General features: G+C 45.3%; 1 long non-coding RNA gene across 1 annotated transcript in view; it reads right to left on the bottom strand.

Moving 5' to 3' along the window:
• Positions 1–391: 391 nt before the first annotated feature.
• The window catches only part of LOC134294186 (uncharacterized), a 37,889-nt gene continuing 28,923 nt past the window's right edge, over positions 392–9,357 (bottom strand). The window contains exon 2 of the long non-coding RNA XR_010001159.1: positions 392–2,384. This is a non-coding gene — a long non-coding RNA (uncharacterized LOC134294186). The remainder of the gene's footprint in view (positions 2,385–9,357) is intronic.

The following is a 9,357-nucleotide window of genomic DNA, read 5'->3' as shown; positions in this document are numbered from 1 at the left end:
TACAAGGTGTTTAGCCATCTCTGTTAAAGAATGCTCGTGCCTCACAAAACTACAATTCCCAGGATCCCATAACATTAAGTCAAGACAAAGTCATGTCAAACTACATTAATTCTACAATGGAGATAAATTGTTAGGGTGGCTTTACTCAGACACAATAATGCAGTTTGGCTCAAGGGCAAAACTTACACACATGCATAAAGCCAGAAACAGCATATGTAAAAAACTCTTTCGAAGTCTGAACAAGCCAGATAATGTACTGAAGCCAATAAGAATTCTATACCATGCAGAGCACAAAGCCTGGGTGATCCTGAATGGACTTGCATATGTGCATTAGTGCATCTCGATGGATTAGTTATGGAAAAAACCCAGAATTTTCTGGTGGCCATTTAGCTGTGGATTTTATTTATTTTATTTCGTGTCAAAAGCATTGCATAACAAACAAGTCCAAAAGTGATAAAATAAAGGAATCACAAATAGCTAAATAGTTTTGACCAAAAGTGGGCAACAGCGACCGCATTATCCGTAGCTTTAAACAACTCCTACTCCGTACATGAGGCAGGGCATTGTGGGCAAGCATACATATGCAGAGTTGTTTGTTCAGCTCCACAGTCACACAAGGTGGAGGATTCCTCCAGGTAGTGCCATCTTGCCAGGTTATCTTTAGATCTGCCCACTCCGCTTCTGAGTCTGTTCAGGGATTTCCAAGTTGCCCATTCTTGTTTGCCCCTGGAGGAAGACCCTCATGGGGGGCCATCCAGTTGGAATTGCCTGGTTTAGCTGCCCAGAGGAACATCAAGAGGAGTGGTGGAGGAACATCAAGAGGAGTGGTGGTTATCATGAAGCTTTTCCTTGATTTGAGTCTGGCGGGAGGAGGCTGATAGTCATGCAATGGGTGGCTTTCACAATGTTCGACCTCATTTCTCTCACCGTTAGCAGCAACTTCCCATCGCATGTCGGGAGGGGCAATGCCAGCTAACGTATAGAGTTTATCAACAGGTGTAGGTTTAAGGCATCCTGTGATGATTCTGCATGTTTCGTTCAGTGCTATGCCCACCTGCTTCGCATGGGCAGACTTTTGCCAGACAGGACAGGCGTACTCAGCAGTTGAGAAAGACAAGGCCAGGGCTGATGTTCTTATTACTTGTGGGTCTGCACCTCATGTGCTGCCAGTAAGTTTCCGCAGGATGTTGTTTGCGTGCAGCTACTTTGTGCTTGGTGTTCATGCAGTGTTTCCTATATGTTAGTGTCTAAGGTGACACCAAGGTATTTAGGATGAAAACAGTGTTCGAGCTCTTGGCCTTCCCAAGTAACTTTCAGTTTTCTGTTGGCTTCACTGTTATGTAGGTGGAAAACACACACTTGTGTCTTGGCAGGGTTAGGCAGGGTTACTAGGTTTTAAAATGGCAATGATCTTAGTTTTCCTCCATGTTCTGGGAATCTGTTTCTGTGCCAAGCATTGATTGTAGAATTTCAAAAGCCAGTTTTCAGCTTTGGGCCCCAAGTGTTTGATTTGCTCCATCATCAGGTAATCTAGGCCAGGTGCTTTACCAGTTTTACATCACTTGATGGTTTCTCTCAGTTCTTTCAGGTTTAGGGGATATGACAACTGGTGGGTTTCAAGTTCTGGCACCCTGTTGATTTTCATCTTTACTCTGCTGCAGTTGGTTTTCCCATTCTGAATTAGCTGGTGAGCTATCTGGTCTGGTGTTACGTTTGCATGCCCATGGTTGACCAGAGGGTCACTATCCAGGCGTCTCAGCAATTACCAGGCTTTTTGGCTACTCTTGGACATATCAAGGTTCTCAAGCAGCTCTATCCGGCAGTCTTTCTTAGCATTAGCTAAGGCTGTAGATAGTTTTTTGCCTGCTACTATAGTCACATCACTGTATGGAGTCTCTTGAAATAGTCTGAGATATTCCTGTAGCTGATTTAGCGATTCTTCATTTAGGTCTGGTAGGTAGCTTGTGCGACAGCCTCCAGGGATTGAGAGCCTCAAGGATCTTTTCACAGCTTCTACATACAGGTCATAATTTTCTAGAGAAGGTTCTATATCAGAAATAGCTGCTTCCAAGGTCTCTGTAAACTTTGTCCAGTTAGCTTTATTGAAGTTATATCTTCTGCGGAATGGGACACTGTTTGGTCTTAAAGCTGCATATGCTGCGCAGTATATTGGTCTGTGTTGAGTATTGGGTATCGGGTTTAACACCCTTTTAATGCATTGATGGATTATGCTTTCATTTACAAAAATCAGATCAGGGTTATAAACCACGCTTCCATCGGCCGCTATTGAAAGATGGTGGTAATTTAGCTGTGGATACTACGGTTCCTGGGTGTCGTTCTGATCTTCAGTCAGTGGATGTTGTGGCCCAGCCTTGCAACGGTTCCTGCAGTAGACATTGCACAACAAAACCAGTTAGTTTTATCCACATCTAAACTGGAGTATAGTGTCTCTGAATAACCTCCCTCAGTCTCCTGTGAGTGGCAAGCTTATAGTTTGGGAGCAGGTACTATGAATATTTCTCTTGAAGCTCTTAAAACTTGAACAGACTTATACAGGGAGATAGGCGTTTTCAAATAGCCTTGACTTTGTAAGTCATAAATATCACCTTTAATTGTGCCTAGAAAAGAACTGGTAGACTAGTAGGACTTCTGCAAATAAGATGTATAGATTCCTTGTAACGAGCTCTGATTAATAGTCTAGCAATATTACGTTTATTATTTGCTTCATTTTTATCCCACCCTTCTCACCCCATGGGGGACTCAGAGCAGTGTACATCATACGTCTAGGCAAAAATTCAGTGCTTCATTGGACATAAACAAATATGTTGAACCGATTCCAAAGGCAGCCCCATTTAAAGGGCATTTAATACCCTTGAGATGTGAGATTCAATTGATGGTCATCATGTTGGATCTCACTTGATTTTACTGTTGGAAAAAAACCCTTATTCTCAAAGATTGGAAAAATAAATATTTATCATATTTTGTGTTCAGAAGTCTTTACTGCTACATATGAACATGTAATTATAGTTTAAAATTAACATAAAACAAATCTCAAATAAATTCTTTATCTTTGTGAAAAAAATTTCAGATTTTAAAAATTCAAAAGTGGCAGAAACTAATATATTCAAACCTGTGACCTGAGTAGAATATATTCCTTCCAAGAAGTCTGGTTTTAAATCTATGTGTATTTAAACATGTTGGTGGTAAACTACAATTACTGATTGATTGTTCTTTACTTGAGAGGCATTATCATCTCTTTCATTTGGCAAGAAGATAAAACATCACGGCAAAGTATTACAATGAATTTCACCATTGTCAATATTATGGTATATCCATTCAGTTTTAAATAGTTCACCAATCCCTCAATATTAACCAAAAGATCTTGAGGTATAAAAACACTTGAATACAAAACAACGTGAACCCTGACAGATTCCCCAGTTCCTGTCCTTTATCACATAAAGATGGGCAAGGGGTAGTAATTGTGTAATGTATTGTGTACAGAAATGGCACTCGCTTTTGAAATTTATGCCAATTTTATTTTTAAAAGGCTCACAGCCATTCATTACCTCCTAAGGTAAGCAAGGGAAATGAGCTCATTTGGTTTTTTTCCTGCTAGGATGGGAAATGAGGATGGGAAATAAGCACATTGTCCTTTCTTAATACTATCTATCTATATCTATTATATCTATATCTATGTTATTTATTTATCTATCTATCTATCTATCTATATAATAAAAGTGAAATCGGAGTATGTATCAGCGTTTTGATTGGCCTGGCGGAATATGTGCTCGCGTTTTGATTGGCCGCCACTATCCCAGGCCACTGAGACCAACAGGAATGACGGATCTGCACCAAACTTGGCACACTTCATCCCCACGATGCACTTTATGACCTGCTGCCATTTGGGGGAGGATGGACCACAGATGATGGGATTTGCAGTACTTTCAAACACTTTAACTCCCACAGACTACTGCAATGCCCACCAATGATAGAAATGGACCAAACTTGGCACACAGAACTCCTGTCGACCCCTTTACATTCTGATGTATATTGGGGCAGGATGGACCAAGGATGATGGAATTTGCAGTACCTTCCCTCACTTCTTGAGGCCACAGCAACTGCCACAAATCACACAACTGAACCAAACCAGGCACACATATCCCAAATGACACACTTCACATGCTGCAGCAGTTTGACTGAGGGTGGACCAAGGATTATGGGATTTGCAGTACATTCATCCAATTCACCTCCCACAAACCACTGTGATGCCCATGAATGACAAAACTGTATCAAACTTGACACGCAGGTGCAGGGTAGCCCACTTTACATCCTGGTGCAGTTTGGGGGAAGAGGGACCGTGGATGAGGGGACTTACAATATCTTCAGTCACTTCCTGGGACAACTGTGACCCCCACCAATGATTGATCAAGACCAAACTTGGCACATAGAGCCACCATGGCCCACTCTACATCTTGGTGAGATTTGAAAGACCTTGGACCTTGGATGATGGGACTTGCAGTATATTCATTCACTTCCTGAGACCACTGTCACCCCCATCAATGTCTCATCAAGACCAAACTTCAAACAGAGAACACCCATGACTCACTCTACACCCAGGTGCAGTTTGGAGGATGATGGACCATGGACGATGGGACTTCCAATACCTTCACTCACTTCCTGAGAGCACCGCGACCCACACAAATGACTGATCAAGACCAAACATGGTACATGGAGCCCTCATGACCTATTCTACATACTGGCTCTGTTTGGAGGGGGATGGACACTGGACGATGGGAGTTGCATATGGGAGTTGGAGCTCACCCACACCCACTGAACCCAGCTGACATTGGATATAGGCTACACTTGGAACACAGGCAAACAATGCCTTTCTCAAATGACCCGGGCATCGCCGGGTCTCCAAGCTAGTCTATAATAAAAGTGAAAACCTGTATGTGTGTATGTGGCACGGGTGTCTATTCACACAGACAGCCTCCAGCCCCCACAAACAGGCTGTAGTTCCCAGTGCTGAGGAACCACCAAGTCACTCCATCAACTGACATTGCAGGTTACAGTGAGCACCATGAACATGTAGCCTCAACCCCTGCCAATGTCCTCCCCAAACACTACGGCCCACCACACAAGGAATGTTTTCGTTTGGGGACCATTTCATCCTAGATTTTGCATTTTCTTCCACCACAAACAATCATCCCAGGGTTCTCCATTGCTGTGAAATTTGCATGACCCCGCCTACTGCCCTTCCCTTTCAAATCTGTCTGCATAACAAACACAGCAGAACTGAGTGGCAACTAAACTTACTGGAAGAGTTTGGGGGATTGACCCCACATGGTGGAAGTTGTAGTTCACCCTGCATCAGGTCAGAGCACTGTGACTCCTACTGGGGAATTTAGAGGAGTTGTAGTTCACCTACACCCAGAATGCTATGAACCCAAACAGTGATGGCTCTGGGCCAAACTTGCCATGCATACCCGATATGCCCAGATTTGAATACTGGTGGGTTTTGAGGGGAATTGACCTGGACATTTGGGAGTAGTTGGTACTGGGATTTATAGTCCACCTGCAATGAATGAGCACTTTGAACCCCACCGATGATGGAACTGGACCAAACTTCAGACACAGAGCCCCTATAACCAACAAAACATATTGGACAAGTTTGGGAAAAAGGGAGTTATAGTTCACCTGCATCCAGAGAAACAGTGATCCCCACCGACAATGGACTGGGATCAAACTTTGCACAGAGAAGCCTCATGACCAACTGAACATACTGCAGGGATTTGTGGAAATGGGCCTTGATTTTGGGAGTTGTAATTCACCTGCATCCAAAGAGCACTGACCCCAGCCAATGATGGATCTGGACCAAACTTGGCACACAGACTCAACATTGCCTGCTGTGGATACTGACCAGGGCCGGCCCCACTAATGAGGCACCTGACACCGCCGCCTCGGGCGCAGGCCCGGGGGGGCGCCGTCAGGCTGGGCGGGAGGCGGGGCACCGCCCTGACGGTGCCCCGCCTCCCGCCCAGTGCGCCCTGGCCCGTCTGGCCTGCTAGAAAAGGCCAGACGGGCGAGCGGGAGTAGCGTGGGAGGCGGGGCCAGCTCTGACGCCGCTCCCCCCCCGCCCAGCGTGCCTTGGCCCTGCCTCCCACGCAGCGTGGGAGGCGGGGCCAAGGCACGCTGGGCGGGGGGGGGAGCGGCGTCAGAGCTGGCCCCGCCTCCCACGCTACCCCCGCTCGCCCGTCTGGCCTTTTCTAGCAGGCCAGAGTTCAGCGGAGGTCCCTCCAGGCCGCAATCGCGGCCTGGAGGAACCTCCGCTGAACTCTGGCCTGCTAGAAATGGCCAGACGGGCGAGCGGGGGTAGCGTGGGAGGCGGGGCCAGCTCTGGCCCCGCCCCCCCGCCCAGCGTGCCCTGGCCCCGCCTCCCACGTTGCGTGGGAGGCAGGGCCAAGGCACGCTGGGCGGGGGGGGGGAGCGGCGTCAGAGCTGGCCCCGCCTCCCACGCTACCCCCGCTCGCCCGTCTGGCCATTTCTAGCAGGCCAGAGTTCAGCGGAGGTTCCTCCAGGCCGCAATCGCGGCCTGGAGGAACCTCCGCTGAACTCTGGCCTGCTAGAAATGGCCAGACGGGCGAGCGGGGGTAGCGTGGGAGGCGGGGCCAGCTCTGGCCCCGCCCCCCCGCCCAGCGTGCCCTGGCCCCGCCTCCCACGCTGCGTGGGAGGCGGGGCCAGGGCACGCTGGGCGGGGGGCGGGGCCAACTCTGGCCCCGCCCCCTCACTATTCGCCCTGGCCCCGCCTCCCACGCAGCGTGGGAGGCGGGGCCAGGGCACGCTGGGCGGGGCCAGGGCGCCGGTGGCGGGGGCGATTTTCAGCACCCCCGCTTCACATCAAAAAATATCTCCGGCCGGCCCTGATACTGACATGTTTTGGGACACTTTCCCTGGAAATCTGGGAATTGTAGTAGTTCACCCCCATCCAGAGAGCACTGCAGCCAGGTGATGACCAGCCAACAAAAGATCTGGACCACACTTGGTACACAGACCCAAAATGGCCAATTTTTAATACTGGCAGGCTTTGTGGAGGATTGACCCACGATTCTGGGGATTGTAGTTCACCCACTCCAAACTGAGAATACCTAACATTCAAAGACAAATAAAGCCTTTTTCAAATAACCCGGGCATTGCTGAGTCCCCAAGCTAGTTGGTAATATAATAGGTGACAGTAATACAACTGCAGGAATGTTCTATATTTGATGAAAGAACCAATAAAGCTAACTTTATGTCTATGACACCCCCCCCCCCCCGGGTATCTGGGGAGGATACAGTCATGAGTCTACAGTAAAAACAGAAAACCATGGATAAAAAAATGAAGTCAGTTGAAAAATGACTCCTGCCAAAAGTTACCATAGTTGTGCTGGAGGACCTAGAAAATTCTTAGATAGTTTTCTTGGCAATGTTCACATCAATATAAGGATATAATATTGCAAAGTTTTCAGGTTCACCATCAGCAAAAACCTTTACCAGGTGCTTTTTTTTCAAGGCCCTTCCAGACAGAGCTCAAAATGCAGGCCCTATCAGGCCTTTAGCACAGGCATCCAAACAACACCTCCGGTAAAAGAGGATTTATTGAGAATAACTGTGGTTATTAAAAATTAATCAAATACCCCAGTAGACCCGGGCATTCCTGAAAGGCCCAAGTCTAAAGGTATAAAGTGGAACTGTGTGGACTGACCCTTAGAAAACCCTCATTTTGACAGGCCTCTTTCATTATTAATTTCCAGTCATTTCTAATTCATTTAGAGATGACTTGTGCTAGTTGTCCAACCATACAATCTTACATATGCTTACTTAAGAAGGAAGAATCATATTTTGGATAGCTAAGTAATCACTCTGCATTGTCATTTTGGTACTTGAACTTCTTCAGATTTTACATACAGATCTCTCTCAACAACAAAACATGGATATACAGAAATGCTTTAAGAGGATAGACACACAAATGCATATATTAGTGAAAGAAAAATGCAAAAAAGCATCAGATAAAGAAAATTCTGCTTTTAAAATGTGCATTTTTTTTTTGCAAAAGCTCATATGAAAAGGCATTTGTTAAAGGAAATGTATTTGACCATTCAAATGAACATTCAGGCACATTTTCATGTAGATTTCCACACATCCAATCCCATCTGTAGTCTTCAAAGCATTCTACAATCTTTCCTGATATAAACAATATGAATAAATATCCAACACTGCATTGTGTCTCTTAGAACCATTTCATTTTTGCCCTGTAATGTTGTGGTCCAGGCAGATACCAGACATTATAGTGTTTAATCTGGGTAGAGTTACATGTTTAAAAAACAACGAAGTATAGAATGATATTTATAGTCTGTTGTATTAGGGCTATTTGGCACTTTATGTAAGCAGTGCCAGCTGTTCTTGCTGAGATGATTGTTTTATGCTGCCATTTAGGTTTTCCCCCTAAAGCGAAGAAGCACTTTGCAAAATCTGGATTATGAAATGATTATAAATCACACGGAAACTGCAACAATTGGCAGCAGAAATTATATGAAACCACACACTGAAGTCTAGGAAAAGACCAGGGAAAATGGTTCTTCTAAGCTGTTGACAATGTAATATTATTCGCCATTTGAAATCTTGTTTTTCTACATTTTTCTTTTGTTGTTATTGGGCTAATTAAGGCAAACCATTGACACTGAAAAGAAAACCCCACAATAAATTACTCTTAAGGTTATCATAAAGCAGCAATGACTTGAAGGCACAAAACAACAATGATGACATTGACTGAGGTCCTGAGAGCCAGCATGTTGTAGTGGTTTATGTGTTGGATTAGGACTTTGGGAGATCAAGATGTGAACCCCTGCTTAGCCATTAAAACCCTTAAGCAAGTCACACTTTCTCAGCCTCAGAGGAAGGCAAGAGCAAACCAACTCTGAACAAATTCAGACAAGAAAACCCCATGATAAGGCCACCGTAATTCAGAAATGGCTTGGAGGCATACAGCAACAACAATGACAACGGCCTACATTGCCTTTAGACTGTGCAAACTTCAAGACTTGAACTGAACTGCAATTATAATTGATATATACCTGTAACTACTCAAAGCAAATATCTAAGCTTGAAATCTATTATATTTTTACATACAAAGGGACCCTTTAAAAAGGTATTTGCCACTAGATTGATATCCAAGGCACCTTCCACACAGTTGTATAAAATCTACATTGAACTGGAATATATGGCAGTGTGGACTCAGATAACCCATTTCAAAGCCGATATTGTGGATTATCTGCCTTCATATTCTGGGTTATATGGCTGTGTGGAAGGGCCCCAAGACTT

The sequence above is a fragment of the Anolis carolinensis genome, chromosome 1 (genome assembly GCF_035594765.1).
Source record: "Anolis carolinensis isolate JA03-04 chromosome 1, rAnoCar3.1.pri, whole genome shotgun sequence".
Lineage (NCBI taxonomy): Eukaryota > Metazoa > Chordata > Lepidosauria > Squamata > Dactyloidae > Anolis > Anolis carolinensis.
This window is presented reverse-complemented; position numbering and strand designations above follow the sequence as displayed.